This window comes from Callorhinus ursinus, unplaced genomic scaffold, assembly GCF_003265705.2.
Source record: "Callorhinus ursinus isolate GAN/ISIS: 27379988/994484 unplaced genomic scaffold, GSC_fseal_2.0 scaffold19, whole genome shotgun sequence".
NCBI lineage: Eukaryota > Metazoa > Chordata > Mammalia > Carnivora > Otariidae > Callorhinus > Callorhinus ursinus.
The window spans coordinates 17,439,745-17,462,862 of record NW_027397081.1 but is presented as its reverse complement, the minus strand read 5'-3'; the positions used below and the strand labels follow the sequence as shown (position 1 = coordinate 17,462,862).

Here is a 23,118-nt window from a genome sequence, read left to right as displayed (position 1 = left end):
CCTCCCCTCTAGAACCCTCAGTTTGTTTTTCAGAGTCCATCGTCTCTCATGGTTCGTCTCCCCCTCCGACTTACTCCCCTTCATTCTTCCCCTCCTGCTATCTTCTTCTTTTTTTTTTCTTAACATATATTGCATTATTTGTTTCAGAGGTACAGATCTGTGATTCAACAGTCTTGCACAATTCACAGCACTCGCCATAGCACATACCCTCCCCAATGTTGTTGGGAGGTTTTTTTTTTTTTTTTTAAAGATTTTATTTATTTATTTGAGAGAGAGAATGAGATAGAGATAGAGAGCACGAGAGGGGAGAGGGTCAGAGGGAGAAGCAGACTCCCCGCTGAGCAGGGAGCCCGACGCGGGACTCGATCCCGGGACTCCAGGATCATGACCTGAGCCGAAGGCAGTCGCTCAACCGACTGAGCCACCCAGGCGCCCTGTTGGGAGGTTTTTGATTACTGATTCAATCTTGCTCAGTATTGGTATGTTCAGATTTTTGATTTCTTCCTGATTCAGTCTTGGTAGGTTGTATGTTTCTAGGAATTTATTTATTTCTTCTAGGTTGTCCAGTTTGTTGGCATAATTGTTCATAATTGCTTCTTAGGATCTTTTGTATTTCTGTGTATCTGCTGTGATGTCACCTCTTTCATTTATAGTATTACTTGAGTCCTCCTTTTTTGTTGGTAAGTCTAGCCAAAGGTTTATCAATTTTACCATTTCATAACACCAATTCCTAATTTTGTTGATCTTTTCTATTTTTCTGTTCTTTATTTCTGCTCTGATCTTTATTTCCTTTTTTCTGTTAATTTTGGACTCTGGGCTTAGTGTGTTCTTTTTCTGATTCCTTGATGTGTAAAGTTAGGTTGTTTGAGATCTTTCTTTTTTCTTAATTTAGGCATTTATCCCTATAAACTTTCCTCTTAGAACTGTTTTTACTACATCTCAAGTTTTGTTTCATTGTTTCCTTTTTTTTGTTTGGAGATAATTTTTTTTCATTTCCCTTTTGATTTCTTCTTCACTAGCTGTTCAGAAGTGTGTTGTTTAACTTTCACATGTTTGTGAATTTCCCAGTGTTCCTTTTTTTATTGATTTCTAGTTTCATACCATTGTGGTTGGAAAAGTTACTTGGTATGATTTCAATATTTTTTTAAATTGCTAAGGCTTGTTTTGTGGTCTCACATGTCCATCCTGGAGGATGTTCCATGTGCACTTGAGAAGAATGTGTATTCTGCTGCTGTTGGATGGGATGTTTTGTATATCTGTATATTTCTGTTAGATCCATTTGGTCTAAAATATAGTTCAAGTCCAGTGTTTCCTTATTAATTTTCTGTCTGGATGCTCTTTCCATTGTTAAAAATGGGGTATTGAAGTTCCCTATCATAATTGTATTGTTGTCTATATCTCCCTTTATATCTATTGGCATATACTTAATACATTTATATATAAGTTTATGTATATTAACTTTATAGGTTTACTATTTTCCTTTGGTGGCGGTATGTTTCCCTGATTTCTTCACCATCCCTCTAGCCTTGTATTAGATGTCTGTGCATTTGAAGACACAATCATCTCTTCCAGACTTTATGGACTGATTTTGGTTAGGAAAGACCTTTACCCCTGTTGGTGGGGACATGCCAGAGCATGTTGGAACCCTGGGTCTAGCAGTATAGAGCACCACATGTGGGGACTTGTGATGGTCCAGCTCAGGCTTTTGGGGTCCATGATATCAACAGCTACATGGTTCTAGACAAGGACTACACAGGGATTGCAGTGACTACAAGGCATATTGGAGTCCTCAATGGTGCCTCCAGGTCCAGTGGCCAGGGACCAGGGTGAACAGAGCTGGTGATGTGCAGATACTCGGCTGTGGGGACCAGCTATAAATGCCTTGTAGCGGCAGGGGTTGGATCAGGCACAGAGGTGGTGGCCAGGGCCAGCGGCATGGTACCACAGCTAACTGTGGGTGCACTAGCAGCTGTAGGGGGTCCTGGCCATCAGCGTGCACCCTGTAGTTACAGACTCACCCTACAGGCACAGCACAGCAGTCTAAGCCAGGGACGGGAGTCAGCCTGGGGGCATGCTCAGGCATCATGGGGCGGGGGGCTAGCTGCAGGGGAGCCCCGTGGTGCAGACCAGTGCCAGCGACACAAGCAACTGTAAGGGCCCTGGCTTTTGGTGGTCACTGTTGTGGCTGCAGGATCTGTCCGGGGTGTGCATGTGCTGGTGGAGACTGGCAATGGGAATCAGGCCAGGGGCATGTAGGTGCCCAGCTGGGGGGGCTAGTTAGCCCCAGATGTGCACGCAGGGGTGGGGTGTCAGCTGCCAGCATCTCGGCTGGCATCTTGTGCTCATGCAGCCGCAGAGGCCAGGGCTGGCTGCCTGCGTAGATACTAGTTCCAGGAGGGGGGCCGGATTGGGCACAGAGCAAGGAGGGCATCAGGTCGGCGTCGGCTGTGATGGGGAAAACCTTTGGGGGAAACCCTCAGTGGTGAACTCTGTAGGGGTCCACATTGGCTGTGTTGGTCATTGGTTTCTTCAGTGGCAAAAGCTACTGCTGTCCCCTGCGGAACAGTTCACTGGGGACCACAGTCCCTCCTGCTGTGTGGCTGCTACTGGTAGCCCTACTCTTCTTCCTTGCTCCTAGCTACCACTATATGTCACAGCCTTTCCGCCTCTGGGTGGGTTGAGACCAAAGTGGGTCCCTTGTGCAGTGCTCCCAAAGGCTCGGGGAGCTGATCACTCTCCCTGCTCTCCCTTTGCCAGCGAGGGAACTCCTGGTACTGTGCAGTATTGGCCTGGGGGGTGGCATGATGCAGGCAAAGCAGTCCTGTTCTTCCTTCCTCTTTTGCGTGGTGGTTCTCAGGTTTTTTTGTTCTGTTGTGGTGCTTGCTGAAGTTTAAGTGGACCCTGAACTCTATCAGAGCTATTTTTTTTGTTTGTGGATAGCTGTCTAATTGTTGATCTCTGTGGGTGGATGGAGGCTTGGGGTCCCCTACTCTGCCACAGTGATGATGACACCCAGCTTAATTATTCTTAGCAGTAACTTGGCACCTCTTCTAAAAATAGGATGTTTGCTTTCTAGCATGCTTTTTAAAGTATTATAGATTTAATACAGACTTATTTTAAAAATTTGAAAATATAAAAAAGCAAAGGGAAGAATATGAAGCCATCTGCAATCTTAACATTTAGGAATAGCTACTGTTAAAAATTTGGTACATCTTGGGGTGCCTGGGTGCCTCAGTCCGTTGAGCATCCCACTCTTGATTTTGGCTCAGGTCATGATCTCAGGATCCTGGGATCGAGCCCCATGTTGGGCTCCCTGCTCAGTGGGGAGTCTGTTTGTCTCCCTGTCCCTCTGCCCCCCTCCTTGCTCTCTCTCTCTAAAATAAATAGATAAATCTTTCTTTAATTTTATTTATTCTTAAAGATTTTATTTATTTGAGTGAGAGAGAGAATATGAGCAGGGAGAGGGGCAGAGGCAGAGTGAGAAGCAGACTCCCCGCTGAGCAGGGAGCCTGATGTGAGGCTCGATCCCAGGACCCTGAGATCGTGACCTGAGCTGAAGACAGACGCTTAACAGACTGAACCACCCAGGTGCCGTGGTAAATCGTTTTTTAAAAAATTGGTACATCTTGTAGTCTTTTAAAGTACTCACATTAAAATATAAATTTTATGTAGTTTATACAGATCTTGTTTTCCAAATGAAACATAATGTGAATTTTCAAAAGTGGCAAAGTACCCTTCACAAATTTTATTTTAATGACTGCATGGTCATTTACACAACCATTAAATATTTTTATACATCTTATTATGTCATTTCCTCATTTCTTGCAGGTTTAAGTACAAACTTGGCATTGCCTCCCAGACTCTTATTAAACTTTGCCTTGCCTCGTCTCATGCTTTCCTCCTTCACGTTCTATACTCGCTGTACTTAGCTTCCATGTGTCATATTCTGTCTCATCTCCTGGACTCTATATACGTGTGTCATTCTAAGACATTTTTATTCTTTTTCCTTCTCATTCCCTCTCTCCATGTCTCCCACTCCTTTTTTCTAGTTAACACCTACCAATCTTTGATGGCAGGAGAGTGTGTAGATAGAGAAATAGAGGGAGGTCTAAGACTAACTCCTTGGTACCTTACTTATAAAAGAGAACCAGGAGAAGGCTGAAGAAAAAAAATGAATGAGAACTGGCCAAAGAGGAGAACCAGGAGAATACAGTATCACAGAAAGAAAGCAAGGAAAAGAAACGTCACAATTTATAGGCCAACAGAACAGAATAGAGTCCATAAATAGACCCATGCCATATATTGTCATATTGCATGTATATTGTCATGTATTGCATATATTGTCAATTGATTTTGACAAAAGAAATAAGGTAACTAAATGAGGGACAAAACTAGCCTTTTCAACAAAGGGGGCTGGAACAACCAGATATCCATATAGAAAGGGAGAACTTTAAACTTGACCTCACACCGTATACAAAATTAACTCAAATCATGTACCAAAATGTAAGGATTAAACTACAAAATTTCTAGATGAAAACATAAAATATAATCTTTGAGATTTTGGAGTAGGCAAATAATTCTTAGGACATAAAAGCATGAATCATAAGAAAAAATTTCATGAAATGAACATCAAAATTAAAATATTCTCAAACACCATTAAGAAAATGAAAAGACAGGCCATAAAGTGGGGGGAAAATGTATGAATGTATGATTTATTTAGAATATAAAGAACACTTGCATCTCAATAAGACAAACAGCCCATAAAAACATAAGCCAAAGCTTTGAACACTTTATAAAAAAGATATGCAAATAGTTAATGAGCACAAGAGATGTTCAGCATCATTAGTCATCAGGGAAATGTAAGTTATAACTACAAGATACCACAAAACATCTATTAGACCAATTAAAATTTTGAAAAGTGACCATGACAAGTGTTGGTGAGGTGTGGAGTAACTGGAACTCTCATCATTGCTAGTGAGATTGTAAAATGGTACAACCACTTTGGAAATAGCTTGGTATTTCTTATAAATTAAAATATGTACTTTATGACCCCGCAATTCCATCCTAAGTATTTATCCAAGTGAAGTGAAAATATATGTCCACACAAATACTGATACATGAATGTTCACGACAGCTTTATTTGTAAAAGCCCCAGACCAGAAACATCCCAGATGTCTATCAACAGGTGGATAAACAAATTGTAGCTTGTCTATACAATCTCCATATTACTCATAATAAAAAGGAATGAGCCACTAATACATGCAGTAACAGATAAATCTCAAAAACATACTGAGCAAAATAAGTCAAAAAAAGAATACATCATGTATAATTCCATTAATATGAAGCTCTAAGAAAAATCTAAAATACAGTAGCAGCATTATCAGTTGTTGTTTAGGGTCAGGATGATTGTGGGGATGGAGTGGAATGGGCACAAGGGTCCCTTTTGTGGTAGTGGTTGGTATAGAGATGAATATATTTGTCAAAATTCATCAAATTGTACACTTAATATGTGTACATTTTATTGGAAATTACACATCAATAAACTTGATTTTAAAAAATTGTTTCAATTGCTCTTGAGACTTTAGCTAAATCAAGGACAGAAAAGGGGCTTTGGAAATGGCAATATTAGAAGTCATGGGTAATGTCATTAAGAAGACTTTCAGTGAAGGGGGGTGAGGACCAAAACCTAATTGAAGTGGGTTTATTTTGTTTAACATTTTTTTAATTTCAATATAGTTAAAGTACAGTGTTATATTAGTTTCAGGTGTACAATAGTCATTCAATTCTGTACATTTCTCAGTACTATTTAATCCCATCACCTATATCACTTATCCTTCCCTCTCCCTCCCATAACCATCTGTTTCTTCTCTCTTGTTAAGAGTCTGTTTCTTGGTTTGTCTCTTTTTTCCCCCTTTGCTCATTTGTTTCTTAAATTCCACATATACATGAAATCATATGGTATTTGTCTTTCCTGACTTATTTCGCTTAGCATTATTTGCTCTTGCTCCATCCACTTCTTTATCCATTCATCTGTCGATAGACATTTGGGCTGCTTCCGTAATTTACCAATTGTAAATAATGCTGAAATAAACAGAGGGGTACATGTATCCCTTTGAATTAATGTTTTTGTATTCTTTGGGTAAATCCCCAGTAGTGCGATAATTGGATCATAGGGTAGTTCTATTTTTAACTTGAGGAACCCCCATACTGTCTTCCAGACTGGCTGCACCAGTTTGCATTTCCACCAACAGTATAGGAGGGTTCCTTTTTCTCCACATCCTTGCCATCACCTGTTGTTTCTTGTGTTGTTGACTTTAGCCATTCTGACAGGTGGGAGGTGACAGCTCATTGTACTTTTAATTGCATTTCCCTGATGATGAGTGGTGTTGAGCATCTTTTCATGTGCCTGTGGGCCATCTGTTTGCCTTCTTTGGAGAAATGTCTTTTCATGCCTTCTGCCCGTTTTTTAATTGGATTAGTTGTTGTTTGGGTGTTAAGTTGTATTAACTCTTTATATTTCTTGGGTACTAACCCTTTGTTGGATATGTCATTTGCAAATCTCTCCTCCCACTCAGTAGGTTGCCTTTTAGTTGATTGTTTCCTTCACTGTGCAGAAGCTTTTTATTTTGATGTAGTTCCAACAGATTATTTTTGCTTGTTTCCCTTGTCTCAGGAGACCTCTAGAAAAATATTATGGCTAATGGCAGAGAAATGACTGCATGTGCTCTCTTCTAGGATTTTTATGTTTCAGGTCTCACATTTAGATCCCTAATCCATTTTGGGTTTTTGTGTACGGTATAAGAAAGTGGTCTAGTTTCTTTCTGTTGTATGTAGCTATCCAGTTTTCCCAACAGCATTTGTTGAAGAGAACTGTCCCATTGCATATTCTTGCCTTTGTTGCATAGTTTTAGATCTCACACTGAAGTCCTCAGTCTATCTTGAGGGTTTTTTTTGTGTGTATGGTGTAAGAAAGTGGTCCAGTTTCATTTCTTTGCATGTAGCTGTCCAGTTATCCCAGCACCGTTTGTTGAAAACGCTTTTTCTCTTTGTATATTCTTGCCTCCTTTGTTGTAGATTAATTGACCATGTAATTGTGGGTTTATTTTTGGGCTCTCTGTTCTGTTCCATTGATCTATGGGTCTATTTTTGTGTTAGTACCATACTGTTTTGGATTACTACAGTTTTGTAGTATATCTTGAAATCTGGAATTGTGATACCTCCAGTTTTGTTTTTCTTTTACAAGATTGCTTTGGCTATTCAGGGTCTTTTTTGGTCCCATACAAATTTTAGGATTGTTTGTTCTAGTTCTGTGAAAAATGCTGTTAGTATTTTGCTAGGGATTGCATTATATCTGTAGATTGCTATGGGTAGCATGGACAAGTTAATATTTTTTCTCCCAATCCATGAGCATGGAATATCTTTCCATTTGTTACCTTCAGTTTCTTTCATCAGTATTTTATAGTTTTCAGACCACAGGTCTTTCACCTCTTTGGTTAAGTTTATTCCTAGGTATCTTACTGTTTTTTGGAGCAATTGCAAATGGGATTGCTTTCTTAATTCCACTTTCTGCTGCTTCATTATTAGTTTGCAGGAATACAACAGATGTCTGTATATTGATTTTGTATCCTGCAACTTTACTGAATTCATTTATCAGTTTTAGTAGTTTTTTTGGTGGAGTCTTTAGGGTTTTCTATATATAGTATGTCATCTGCAAATAGTGAAAAGTTTTACTTCTTCCTTACCAATTTGGATGCCGTTTATTTCTTTTTGTTGTCTGATTGTTGTGGCTAGGACTTCAGGTAATAGGTTGAATAAAAGTAGTGAGAGTTGCCATCCTTGTCTAGTTCCTGACCTTAGAGGAAAGGCTCTCAGTTTTTCCGCATTATTAGATGTGAGTTTTTCCGTATAAGGCCTTTATTCAGACCTACTTTGTTGAGGGTTTTTATCATGAATGGATGTTATATTTTGTCAAATGCCTTTTCTACATCTCCTGAAAGGATCAAATGTTGATTGACTTGCAAATATTGGACAATTCTTGCAGGCCAGGAATCCCTCTTGATTGTGGTGAGTGTTTTTTTTTTTTTTTAATGTGGTGTTGGATTCGATTTGCTAGTATTTTGTTGAGGATTTCTGCATCTATGTTCATCAGAGATATTGGCCTGTAGTTCTTTTTTTGTGGTGTCTTTATCTGGTTTTGGTATCAGGGTGGTACGGGCCTCATAGAATTAATTTAGAAGTGTTCCTTCCTCTTCTATTTTTTGCAGTAGTTTGAGACAAATAGGTATTAACTCTTTTTTAAATGTTTGGTAGAATTTGCTTGTGAAACCACCTGGTCCTAGACTTTTGTTCGTAGGGAGTTTTTGATTATGGATTCAGTTTCATTGCTGGTTATCAGTCTGTTCAAATTTTCTATTTCTTCCTGTTTCAGTTTTAGTAGGTTATATGTCTCGGAATTTATTTCTTTTAGGTTGTCCAATTTGTTGGCATATAAGGTTTTTCATGATCTTCTCTTAGAATCCTTTGTATTTCTGTGGTGTTGGTTTTTTCTCTTCTCTCATCTGTGATTTTACTTGGGCCTTTTTTCTTTTGATGAGTCTGGCTAGTGGTTTATCAATTTTGTTGACCTTTTCAAAGAAAAAGCTCCTGGTTTAATTAATCTGTTCTATTGTTTTTTGTTTGTTTCTGTATCATTTATTTCTGCTCTAATCTTTATTATTTCCTTCCTTCTACTGGTTTGGGGCTTTGTTCTTTTTCTACCTCCGTTAGGTGTAAGGTTAGGTTGTTTGAGATTTTTCCTCTTGACGTAGGCCTGTATTACTATAAAATTCCTCTTAGAACAGATTTTGTTACATCCCAAAGATTTTGGACCATTGTATTTTCATCTTCATTTGTCTCCATATATTTTTTTATTCCTCTTTTTCGGTTGACCCATTCGTTGTTTAATAGCATGTTATTTAACATTCATGTATTTGTGCTCTTTCCAGATTTTTTTCCTGTGGTTGATTTCTAGTTTTACACCATTGTGATCAGAAAAGCTGTATGGAGGACTTCAGCCTTTGAATTTGTTGAGACTTATTTTGTGGTCTAAGCTGTGAACTCTTCTGGAGAATGTTTTATGTGCACTTAGAAAGAATGTGTGTTCTGTTTTGGGATGGAATGTTCTGAATATATCTGTTAGATCCATTTGGTCCAGTGTGTCATTCAAAGTCATTGTTTCCTTGTTGATTTTGTTTGGAAGATTTATCCACTGATACATGTGGAGTGTTACAGCCCCCTGCTTTATTCTGTCAGTATCAAATACCTTGGTACTAACTGCTTTATAGATTTGGATGCTCCCATGTCCATGTTGTGTGTGTAAATATTTACAATTGATAGAACAAGAAGATATATCACTCCCTTTGATTATGCAGTGTCCTTTACCTCGTCTTTTTTTTTTTTTTAATTTTGTCTGATCTATGCTGGCTTCTCACTTCCATTTGCATGATAAATGCTTTTCCATCCTTTCACTTGTAATCTGCATGTGCCTTTAGGTCTGAAATTATAGATGGGTCTTGCTTTTTTATCCATTCCATCATCCTGTGCCTTTTGATTGGAGCCATTTAGTCCATTTACAGAAAAAATGGCATTTAAAATAACATAATGTAGCCATTCTGGAAAACGGATTCTCCTCACTCCTGGGGTTTCCTATATATCTAGGGTTTTTCTGAATTATGTAGTCAAATCTTTGTGTGGCTGAATTCTCTGATTAGCTTAGTGGTGAGCCAATAATTGGATACAGATTTCCTTAGATGCCTAGAACCATTGTCTTCCAGTCTTTGCAGAAGGGCTGTGTATGTGTATGGGGGCAGGTCTTCAACATCCAGCCAAGCTGTTTACAACTGTTTTAGCCTTTACTTTCTGCTTGAGTGGAGCCTCAATGTTACCCAGAAGTGAGGTCCTAGGACCTTCTCAGCTCTCTCCTGAGCATGTGCATGGTGCTGGCCTTGCACACAACTTTATGCATCTGTATTGCCTTCTAGAGTCCTAGGAACAGGTCACAGCATTTCAGAGACTATCAATCAGTAGATATCTTATTCATTTTTCTTCTATCCCCCCGATTTTTGGTTATCCTATTGTGTTTTGAACAAACAACTCCTTTCTGCATCTCTAGTAGTTGCCAGGCTGCTGGCTTTAGCTGTGATTGTGGGCTGTGGTTTTCATGGCCCCCATAGAGTTGGAGGAGGGGGTGGTGGTGGAATGGGAATAGGGCAAGTTAGAATGCCACAAGGCTTATTGTTCTTGCCAAGATTTGGCCCTTTTTTCCTGAAAATGTTTCCCGATTACTTGACAGTTTCTCCCAGTGTTCCCATGGCTTTTATAGAGAACTTTTAGATGTCCTGACTGCCATTTTTACTATCACCTGTATCATCTTATTTTTTTAAACTGAAAATGTCAAATAGATTAAATAAGAGGTCTATTATACTGTAAAGAACAGTGATGTAGTCTTCTAATAGTCAAATTTTTGTTTATTTGACAGAGACACAGCGAGAGGGAACATAGGCAGGGGAAGTGGGAGAGGGAGAGGCAGGCTTCCTGTGGAGCAGGGAGCCCGATGCAGGGCTTGATCCCAGGACCCCGGGACCATGACCTGAGCCGAAGACAGACCCTTAACAACTGAGCCACCCAGGTGCCCCAGAATAGTCAAATATTTTATTGTGGAAAGAGATGTTGGGGAAAAAGGCAATGAGGAAAGGATGAATTTTACATCCTGATTCTGTAAGTGCTCTACCTGGTTAGGAGGTACATATAAATATCAGCTTGGAGGGAAGGTTATGTATTAAGTGGAAATAGCCATATTCCTCAAGATTCATTAATAAAAAATCGGAAATGTTATTAGGAATTAAGGTGGTCTCTGGCTATGTTAAACATGGAGGAATATTTTACTCTGGAAAATTCAACCTCCCTAAGCACTTGAAAAAATAGAAGGGCTTCCTTTTTTCCAACAAATCACAAGTTAGAACAAAATCTCTCATACAGTGTCTCTTAAAGACTCTAAACTATCCTTTTTAAGATATCACCTATCTTAAAAAGGTGTACTGGGTCACACCATTATCGGGCTGGTAGATAACAAGCACTGAAATGCAATGTCTACCCTCTAAAGCAGTGGTTAGTTCTGAGCCTTTTGCTGCCATGACATGCTTGATAAATGATGCTCTTATGTGGGAAACACTCTCAAGGGCACATTCATATTTTGACAAACATCTCCCAAATTTGGAAGTCATGCACTGTGATAATTTGTAATCATCAGAACAGTTAACTGCCCATCTGTAGTGGTGGCCTTTTGTGATCAATTGCAGAGATGAACCTGGGCTGTAGGGCAGGACCATTCTCAGCATTCTGTCTATAATGCCTTTCTCTTGTGTCCCAGAATTCATAGGTATGTAATTTCAGCACTTTGGGCTCCAAAGACTTCAAGAAGATGACACCTGTTCACCACACTCTTGCCTAGAAGACAGTCAAATATTTGGTAGGTTTTAGATTTTGAAATATGAAAGTTAACTACAAGCATATACCATCATGCCATTGAGTCTAAAATTCAGTTCTGTCTTTTTGTATTTACTACTCAAGAACTAAGACAAGTTTCTGGTGAAGCATGACCTTTGTATAAGCAGATGTGGAAAGGGGAATGCTTGTTTTCCATGCTTGAACAGCAAGAACAGTAATAGAAGTTCCTGTAAATGGTTTTCATTTCTGTTCCTTTTAAAGTGTGATTAGAATGACTGGTCTATCATGTAGGTTACAATATTTGCTGGTAAACAACTTATTCACATGTTTCTTCTGAAATGATAAGAGTGATTAAAATGCATGAGACTGTTTCCTGGAATGAATCATTCAAGCATCCTTTCTGGTGATGGGAACTGAATTAGAAAAGTGAGCTTATACAACTTAAGTATACTTAAGTATCTTCATATGGTGTTTTTTATGTAAGAGGATTTTTCCCCACCTCAAACATTTGCTAACACCAATAATTTGTTTTATGTAACATACATTTTGAAAAGTAAAAACCATTTCCTGACCAGTGCGTCATGGCCCTTAGTGTAGCATTATATCCTTGGCTTTCTCCTACCTTTTCCTGATTTTTAATTTAGGTGGAAAAAAGAGTGGAGGGTGAAGGATTTGGGAACTGTGGAGAAGGGAATTCTAATAGCTTGTGTACTGAGAATATATACTATAGAACTTTGCTCAAATTGCATGAAAAGTGAGGATTCCCTTTCTGCTTGGCAATGCAACAGAGCCTAGCTGACCTCCAGGTGTCTACCATACAGTATCTATTCTGTGGAGGGAAGGCACTTTACCACAGAATGACTAGACTATGTATCTTTCATCTTTACTGTGTAATAGATCAATGTTTTTAATTCCAAGGCCTCATAATATAAAAGTCTTACCCCTCTCAGATTGCAGCAATTCTCAAGAGGAATGCACATTACATCCTTTGCAAATTTCTACCAGTCAAGTTGTCAGTCTTGTAGAGTCTACATTATAAAAGAAAAAGATAAAATTATACATTTGGAAAACAAAAGTCATCTTAAATATGCTTTTATTCTATAAACAGTGCTCCTTCCCCAAAATGACAAAATGCATTGGGGGATGATGTCTTATTATCCATGGATGAGAATTACTGCCACAAATGAGTGGTCTCCAAATTCACTGGGGGTGGGCAGAACCTGTTAAACTTGTATTAATATTTTTAGCTAACAAGGGAACCAAATTAGACTTTACTAATAGTGAAAGTTAACACTGATACCACTCAGTTGAGAGTAAGTCGACACTTACCTGTGACATACTGAACCTGAGTGTTCTGAGGAAAGAAAGAGAATTTGAGTGTGGAAGGTTTAACAGTGGTACTTTCCTTCATTTGCTACTTTTTATCACATTGTGACTTAGGCAGTTTAATTTAAGTGAAATTTATAAGCCTAAACACAACACAATAATTAGATTAAAATTAAGCATCTTTAATGTGAAAATACCTGTACCATTGAGTTTTTAGAGCCATGGAGTATTTAATGAAAAAAACTTAGGATCAAGCTAAAGCAGTTCTTAAAAACTTATGTTAGAAAACAATAAAGCAAAATTAGCTAAGCCTACACTTTGAGGAGATAGGAAAAATAAACTCAAAGCATGTAATAAGAACAAGCCAAAGCTAATAAAATAGAACACAAATTAGAAAAGCCTTACAAAAGGTTGATTATTTGAAACAATTGACAAAACTGCCAAGATGGATTTAAAAAAGTAGTCTAATAAACCTCAGGAATGAAAAGATTGCTGCAGATGCAGACATTTAGAAAGAGATAAGCAATTTAATGCTCATATTTGAGAGAAAATGAGCACAAGCAGGGGGAGTGACAGGGAGAGGGAGAAGCAGGCTCCCCACTGAGCAGGGAGCCCAATGTGGGGCTCCTGGGATCATGACCTGAGCTGAAGGCAGATGCTTAACGATGGAGCCACCCAGGCACCCCTATTGGCAATATTTAAAATTTAAATATGATGGAAAAATCTCTAGAAAAATAATTGCTAAAAGTCAGTTCTATTAAAAGTAAAATTAGAGAACCGAAATAGTAAAAACTATTAAGGGAATTGAAACAATAGTTAAAAATTCTTCCACAAAGAAAACTCTGGGGCTATATGGTCTATAAAACATCAAAGGAAAATTTCTAATCTTCTAAAAATAATAGCAGAGAATTTTTAAAAATAGGAACTATTCTGGAACTCATGAAGATAGCATGATTTTGGTATACAATTCCAATGAGGACAGTGTAAGAAAATGTATAGGCCATTATAAACTTAGCAATAGTGTTCAAAAAGATTAATATTTCACAAGCAAGTTTTATGTATCCAAGGAATGCAAAATTGGCATAATACTAGGACATGCACAATAAGGAGAAAACCCATATAGAATTCTATAGATGATGGGAAAGCATTTGAGAAAATTCAGCATCCAGATGTAAAACAGTAAAAATAAGGGGCCTTCCATAAACTAAGAATAGTCACAAAGTTTGGAAGCAAATTTCATAACTTAATGGAGACAAAGTTTTCATTTGTATCAGCAGCAAGACAAAAGCACCTGCCATCACTCCTATTGAAGAGTGTCCTTGATATCCTACCTAACAGTAAAATAAGAAAAAAGGACTGGAATGAAAAAAATTTTAGACAAAAGGCAATCGTATTTCAACATAGCACCAGTTAGACGGATCTATTTAGAAACAAATAATACTTACGTTAAAGAAAAAATTAGGAACTTTTTTTTTTGAAGATAAGAAACCTCAGGAGGGGAACGAAACTGCATTATTTGGAAAGATTTAAAACCTAAATAGAACATACTATGTTCATGGCTAGGAAATCTCATAAAGCTAGCAGTTTTCAAATGGATCTTTGGATTCTTTCATTGCACCTCCAATCAAAAACCCAACAGAAATTTCCCAAAACAACACAACAAACCTAAGTCTTGTTTATATGAATGCCACAACTGCTATGGAACAGCAAAGGCCAAAGAACGGCCAGGACACTCTGGATGGAAACGGTCAGGGAACAAGAAGTTCCGTCCCCTCAGGGTTCCAGGTGGACTAAGAATCAAAGTGGACATGAGACAGATGAACAGAAAAAAAAATTTAATAGTGTCCATATGGGGGACCCTACCCGGACATGGAAAGCCTAGAGACAGGCAAAATGAGGTGACTAAGGTCATTTGAACTAAGGAGAAAAGGGTAGGGGGTCTGGGATTTCAGGGGAAAGGACTGTACTTCACAGGGTGATGAATTGTTTGGTCATTAGAGGTTTACCCTGCCATACAGATGGTTCACTCAGATAAAATTAATCTCTGCCAGTAACTCTTGTTCTGGGGAAGACTACCAATTTAGGCTCTTACATGTAGTTAAGGGAGGAGCAAAAATTTATCCTGATCTCATAGGGTCTTGATTGCCTTCAGCTCGGAATAACCTTTATGCCAAAGTGGTTCATTTTGGGGCAGCCTGCCCTGGGCCCCTACAGTTACCTTCTTTGAAACTTCCATGAATTTTTACACATAAAAGTCGAGCTGGTAGCAGATAGACGGAGGTAACAGCCACATCAGCATAAGCCAGAAAATCATAGCGGCCACGTTGAAAATGGGAGGAAGGGTGGAGGTGCCATGAGCAACCAAACTAATCTGCAAGGCTAACCACCAATGGGAGGGACCCCACAAGCAAGGAGAGGAACAGACCCCACAACCAGGCACCCCAGACAGAGGGGTACCTACACTGGGAAGACAAGTCCTCGTTTGGCTTTAAAAACCAGAGGGGCTTAACTTTGTGGGTATTTCATAAGTGGGGCTTAACGTCGGGAACCTTAAAAATCAGTGGGCTCAACTCAGAGCTGGAAAGCAATAGGAAATGAAGTCCCCACCCTTAAAGAGAACAGCATAACAAACTACTCCACCCAGATACAGCATAGAAGCAGCAATTTGAAAAGAGCCTAGGGTCTATGGGGAAGGAGTTGTATTCACTCATCTCAGAACTGGTGGTGAAGGGGCAGGGATCTTTAGGAGATGTCTCAAGAACAAAAGAGCTGATGGTGTCTCTTCTCTCTCCTGTCCACCCCCCCGCCCCCCACCAGCCTAGATACACAGACACCAGCGGGAACCAGTGTGGAACACTCACCACCTAGCTTTTGCTAACAGCATGCCTTGCTCCTGAGTTCTCCTGAACACTGTCCCATCCAACTTGCCTCACTCCAAAGGCCTCCCTCCAAAGTGATACCACAAGGGCCTCCTTGCACAGCCTCAACAGGGGTCAGCGCCACTCCGATGTGACTCTTGCCCCGGGGAGAGGAGGAGATAACCACACACACAGTAGTTCAATGGCAGCCCCTGCAAGGGGCAGCAGGCAGACATCTGCCTGCCTGCCCCACCCACCAACAGAAACCTTATAGGGTGGGGACAGCACAAAGAGAACCCAGTAGTTTAGGGTCACTGCAGCCACCACAGAAGACTGGGGACAGACATCTGCTCTGACTCGTGACCTTGCCCACCAATGAAAGCCTCTTGGGGACAACAGAGGCAGAAAACCCTGTAGTTTGATGCAGTCACAGTTCCAGCAAGTGGGCTGAAGGCAAACATCTGGTCTGACCTAAGTCAAGCCCAGAGTGGCCCCAGACTGGCACCGTAACAGCACAGGGACCAAACCCTGATGACAACAACTGGCCTAAAGGCAAATGTGGCTCAACCACAACAGTAGGGTGCATGCAACACACATAGGAGACACCCCTGAAACACCAGGTTCTAGTGAGGAGGGGACATTGCACTACAGGGCATTTCAGGATCTCTTCATAAGGCCACTTCTTTCAAGATCAGGAGACAGAGCTTACTTTAATACATAGAAGCGGAGTTAGGAATTATGTCCCAAATGAAACAACAGGACAAAAAAGAGAATTTAATGTAATTGTCATAAAGATACTCACTGGACTTAAAGATCTCCATGTGACCTTCAACAAAGATAGAAAATATAAAAAAGAGGGGCACCTGGGTGTCTCAGTCGGTTAAGCGTCTGCCTTCGGCTCAGGTCATGATCCCAGGGTCCTGGGATCGAGCCCCATGTCAGGCTCCTTGCTCAGCAGGGGGTGAAGAGTTCTGAAATTAAAAATACGCTAGTGTGAATAAGTAGACTAGAGGAAGCAGAAAAACAGACAAGAAGCTAGAAGACCATAATGGAGAGCAACCAAGCTGAATAGGAAAAAAAAAAAAAAAAAGGTTAAGAGAACTCAGCAACATCATGTGTAATAACATTCACATTCTAGGGATCCCAGAAGGAGAAGAGAGAGAAAAGGGGGAAGAAATTTTGATTAAGTATCTGAAAGCTTTCCTAATCTGGGGAAGTATCTAAAACTTTCCAAAATCTAGGTACAGGAGGCACAGAGAGCCACCAAAAAGAAAACAAAAATCAACCCCAGGAGGTCTACACCAAGACACATAATTAAAATGGCATAAAGTAGTGAGAAATTTAAAAGCAGCAAGAGAAAAAACAATTACATATGTACAAGAGGACCTCCAGAAAGCGGTGAGCAGATTTTTCAGCAGAAACTTTGCAGTCCAGAGGGGAGTGCGATATGTTCAAAGTGCTGAAAGAAAAAAAGCCGCAGCCAAGAACACTGTATCCAGCAAGACTGTCATTCAGAATACAGGGGGAGAGAGAGTTTTTCAGGCAAATAAAAGCAAAAGGAGTGCATGACCACTAAACCAGCCCAACAGGAAACACTAAAGGGAATTCTTTGAGTGGAAATGAAAGGCCATAATCAGGTATAAGAAAATTAGGGAAGGAAAAAATTTCTCAGGCACATGTAAACATAAAGTAGATGAACCACTTTATAAAGCCAGTACAGAGATTAAAGCACAAAAGCAGTAAAATCAATTAGATCTATAAAAAAGTCAGTAAAGGGACTCACAAAAGAATGTAAAGTATGACATCATATACATAAACGTGTGGGGGTGGGAAGAGTAAAAGTTAACTTGTCCATGCTACCCATAGCAATCTACGGATATAATGCAATCCCTAGCAAAATACCAACAGCATTTTTCACAGAACTAGAGCAGTCCTAAAATTTGTATGGAACCACAAAAGATCCTGAGTAGTCAAAGCAATCTTGAAAAAGAAAAACAAAACTGGAGGTATCACAATTCCAGATTTCAAGATATACTACAAAACTATAGTAATCAAAAACAGTATGGTACTAACACAAAAACAGACTCATAGATTAATGGAACAGAATAGAGAGCCCAAAAATAAACCCACAATTACATGGTTAATTAATCTACAACAAAGGAGGCAAGAATATACAATGAGAAAAAGCCTCTTTAACAAACGGTGCTGGGAAACCTGGACAGCTACATGCAAAGGAATGAAACTGGATCTTATACACCACCCACCCACCCACCCACCCACCCACCCACCCAACCTAAAAATGGATTGAGGACCTCAGTGTGAGATCTGAAACTATACAACAAAGGAGGCAAGAATATGCAATGAGACAGTTCTCTTCAACAAATTTTGGGAAAACTGGACAGCTACATACAACAGAAAGAAACTAGACCACTTTCTTATACCATACACAAAAACCCAAAATGGATTAGGGATCTAAATGTGAGACCTGAAACATAAAAATCCTAGAAGAGAGCACACGCAGTCATTTCTCTGCCCTTGGCCATAATATTTTTCTACAGGTCTTCTGAGGCAAGGGAAACAAAAGCAAAAATAATCTGTTGGAACTACATCAAAATAAAAAGCTTCTGCACAGTGAAGGAAACAATCAACTAAAAGGCAACCTACTGAGTGGGAGGAGAGATTTGCAAATGACATATCCAACAAAGGGTTAGTACCCAAGAAATATAAAGAGTTAATACAACTTAACACCCAAACAACAACTGATCCAATTAAAAAACGGGCAGAAGACATGAACAGACATTTCTCCAAAGAAGGCAAACAGATGGCCCACAGGCACATGAAAAGATGCTCAACATCACTCATCATCAGGGAAATGCAATTAAAAGTACAGTGAGCTGTCACCTCCCACCTGTCAGAATGGCTAAAGTCAACAACACAAGAAACAGGTGATGGCAAGGATGTGGAGAAAAAGCAACACTCTTGCACTGTTGGTGGAAATGCAAACTGGTGCAGCCAGTCTGGAAGACAGTATGGGGGTTCCTCAAAAAGTTAAAAATAGAATACCCTAAGATCCAGTAATCACACTACTGGGTATTTACCCCCAGAACACGAAAACACTAAATCAAAAAGATACAAGCATCCCTAGGTTTACTGCAGCATTATTTACAATAGCCAAGATGTGGAAGCAGCCCAAACGTCCTTCCACAGATGATAAAGATGTGGTATAAATACAGAATGGAATATTACTCTGCCATAAAAAAGAAATTTTGATATTTGCAACAGAAATATAATTATATCCTCTAGATCCATCTGAGTGAAATAAGTCAGAGAAAGACCAATCATAGGATTTCACTCATAAATGGAATTTCAGAAATAAGAGAAACCAAAAAACATACTCTTAACTATAGAGAACTGATGGTTATCAGAAGGGATGTGGGTGGGGATGTGGGTGAAATAGGTGATGGGGATTAAAAGTACACTTACTGAGCACTGAGTAATGTATAGAATTTTTGAATCATTGTATTGTACACTTGGAATATAATACTTTGTTACATTTGGATTAAAAATAAAGATATAATTTTCTTTAAAAATTTAGCTGGTAGTTTCATTGAATTAGTCTCTTGGTCATCCTGAAAATAGTCAAACTCATTTTAGGAGGCAGTAAAGGAGGTGTATTCTGGTTCAAGTAATCGGCTATTAAATAGGAGGCATTTCTATTGCCTATACATGAGCTGCTGTTGTGATTTCTCTGAGGTTTACATCACGTCATTTATACTTAGTTCACAGGCCTTCAGGAGAAAGGGTAGTTTCAATTCTCAAGTTACTCCAAGTCAGCAAGCTGAGAGAAAAATAAAAATGTTAGTTTGGGAAAGTTATAGCCAGACATTGGCGGATACTAGAAGAAATCAGGATCTAGTCCAGTTTATAATGAATAGCATTAAAATCTAATATCTACAAAGGTGTAATCACCTGCATGTTTAAAAATGAAAGAGTTAAATTAACACTGGTTTGTTTGCAAAATTAGTTTAAAAACAAACTTGGCCTGAATATTTATGTAAGTGCAGCAGGAATACTGGTCGACCATATGGACTTTTTAAACCCTGCTTTTCTGGAACTTTTCATAAGGTACCTCTAGACTGAACTTTTAACAGCATCTCATGGCCTGAAACCAAGCTAAATACTTGACATCAGACTTTGCCTACAATACCTATGGATTTGAGCGAATTCATCTCTTTGAGGTTTCTGCACCTGCCGGGAAGGGACCTTCTTTACTCACCCGGTAAGGCTGCTGGGAACTCTGTAATGAAAGTACTAGGCTGAGATTTCCAAGGGGCTTCACTTGCTCCATAAAGCCAATCTTAGTTTTTTTTAAAGCTGTCTGGTCATAAATGAATCTATGTATGTCTCTTGCAAATATTAAATTCCAGTCAAAGCCATATTTCCAGTTGTGTCCTGTCATAAGGAGAACATACTCTTATTGAACTTATGCAAATAAATATATTGCCATAAAAATCTAAGAATACTTAACTGAGAGACTGAATTCTCAAGGGTTCAGGTAGGGAGAAAGGATCAATGTTTCAATTTGTTCAAGGGTATGTTTTATCAAATTGCTGTAAGTTAGCTTAAATCTGGAGAAAAAGATTGCTGGGAAGATGGCAGTGCAGGAGGACCCTAAACTCGCCTCGTTCCATGGATACAACTACTTAACACTCACATTAGTGTAAATAACACAGAAATGACCTGAAGACTGGGAGAACAGACTCCACAGTTAAATACAGAGAAGCCACATTAAAGAAGGTATGAAAGGTGGAGTCATGGTGGGTTGCTAAAGGGACCATGGGCCATCTATGGGAGGGAGGGACCCACAGGCGCAGACAAGGGAGAGAAACAGACTATCACACTGGGGGAAGCCCACATGGGGAAGACAAATCACCATAACATTTGGCTTTGAAAACCAGAGGGATCAAATTCTGTGAGTTCTTACAACCAGCATGACTGAAGACCTGGAATTTAAAAAATGAGCAGGCTCAGTTCTGGGAGAGTCCAGAGGGTGATAGGAAGCTGAGTTCCTACCCTTAAAGAGACAGTACAATGAACAGCCCTGGGAGATACAGCATAGAAGCAGCAGTTTTGAAAATGCCTGGGACATTTGGGAGGGAGTATATTCATTTTGGAGCAGGTCCCAGAGGAGCAGGGATGGCTAAGAAAATTCTCCAGGAACAAAGTTGCCAGCAGGTGCCATCTCCCTTCCCCATGCCACGGCCAGCATAAACATGCTGTCGCCTGTGGGAACCACAGCAGTGTCAACATTTACTACCTAACTTGCTTACACCAAGCCCCATCCCCTGCCTTTGGCAGATCTGTCCTTTCCAGTCACACCTATCTTAGTCCCAGTGCTGCGGGTCCCCTCCCCAAGGACACTGGTGCAGTCCCTGCCAACACCCCACGCGTTTTGTGGGGCCTCGGTCCTGACAGCAGGCCCTGCAGAAACTGGAGGTGCACCCTGTTAAAATTGCATGCCACACCCGTGCACGCTTTGCGGATCTGCCCAGGCTGGTCCTCGTCCCTACTGTGGCAGGTCTCATTGCGCAAGCAGGACCAGTACACCACACCCCAGCTGGGGACCAAACACGGCCCAAAACAGTCAGAGAGCACTCATGCAGATGAGGGGACTGATGGGGAAGCCAGGACACAACAGCAGGGCACAAATAACATAAATAGCAGACAGCCCCCGAAGTGCCAGGTTCTGAGGACCAGGGAACATTGCACTGCAGGGCACTGTGGGACCTCTTCTTCATACAGCCATTATTTTCAGGAGCAGGAAACGTAGCTGACTTCCCTAGCACACAGAGAGTTAGACGAGACAAGACAGAGGAATAGGTCCTAAACAAAAGAACAAGATAAAGCCACAAAATGAAATAGATATAAGAAATATGCCTGATAGAGAATTTAAAGTAATGATTATAAAGATATGTACTGGACTTGAGAAAAGAGTACAGGACATCAGTGAGACCCTTAAAAGAGATTAAAAAAAAAAAAACCAACCAGAGGTGAACACAATAAATGAAATTAAAACCCCACTAGATGGAAGGGTGCCTGGGTGGCTCGGTCGGTTAAACGTCCAACTCAATCTCAGCTCAAGTCTTAGTCTTCGGTCGGGAGTTCAAGCCCTATGTTGAGGTCCATGCTGGGCATGGAGCCTACTTAACAAAACAAACAACAAAAAAAATCTCCCCCCACTAGAAGGTAAATAGCAGGCTAGAGGAAGCAGAGGAACCAATTAGTGCCCTGGAAGACAGAGTACTGAAAAGTAATAAAGCTGAGCAGGTGAGAGAAAAAAAAAATTTATGAATATGAGAACAGCTTCAGGGAACTCAGCAACTGCATCAAGCACTATAACATTTGCATTGTAGGGATCCCAGAAGGAGAAGAGAGAAGAGGGGGAAGGGGGCAGGAAATTTGAAGTAATAGCTGAAAACTTCCTTAATCTGGGGAAGGAAACAGATATCCAGATCCAAGAGGCACAGAGTTTGCCCAACAAAATCTTTAATAATAAAGACCTCTGGGAGGTCTACACCAAGACACATAATTAAAATAGCAAAGAATATTGATAAAGAGAATTTTAAAAGCAGCAAGAAAAAAGACGACCCTTACATACAAGGGGAACCCCATCCCCCCAACCCCTTGCCCGAGGCTGTGAGATTTTTCAGCATAAACTTTGCAGGCTAGAAAGGAATGGGATGATCTATTCAAATTGTTGAAAAAAAAAAAAAAAAAACTGCAGCCAAGAATACCCTATCCAGTAATGCTATCATTCAGAATGGAAAGAGAGTCACTCAGACAAACAAAAGGTACAGAAGATCATGATCACTAAATCAGCCCTACAAGAAATATTAAAGGGGCCTCTTGGGGTGGAAAGGAAAGACCACAAGTAAGAGCAAGAAAAGTAGGAAACACAAAAGCAGTAAAAATAAGTATATCTGTACAAATCCGTCAAAGGACTCACAAAATAAAAGTACAGTATAGAACCACATACCCAAAATGTGGGGTTTGGAGGTGGGAAGAAAAGAACGGGTTCAAACTTAAGCAACCATCAACTTAATATAGACTGCTATATGCAGAAGATGTTATATACAAATCTAATGGTGACCACAAATCAAAAAACCAGTAATAGAGGTGCCAAGAATAAAGAAAAAGGATTCCAAGTATATCACTAAAAACAGCCAGCAAATCATGAAAGAGGAGAGCAAGAAAAAGGGTCAGAGAAAAACTATAAAACCCACCACAAAACAACAAACAAAATGCTGATAATATATATCAATAATTACCTTGAATGTAAATGGACTAAATGCTTCCATCAAAAGACATCCGGTGATGGAATGGATTAAGAAACAAGTCCCATTTATATTCTGACTCCAAGAGACTCTCAGACCAAAGACACCCCAAGATT

At 39.8% G+C, this 23,118-nt stretch overlaps 1 long non-coding RNA gene across 1 annotated transcript in view; it reads left to right on the top strand.

The window, feature by feature from the left end:
- LOC141374546 (uncharacterized) overlaps nucleotides 1–19,146 on the top strand; it is a 55,676-nt gene extending 36,530 nt beyond the window's left edge. Inside the window, exons 2-3 of the long non-coding RNA XR_012381535.1 lie at nucleotides 11,408–11,506; nucleotides 15,628–19,146. This is a non-coding gene — a long non-coding RNA (uncharacterized lncRNA). The remainder of the gene's footprint in view (nucleotides 1–11,407; nucleotides 11,507–15,627) is intronic.
- The last annotated feature ends 3,972 nt before the right edge of the window (nucleotides 19,147–23,118 follow it).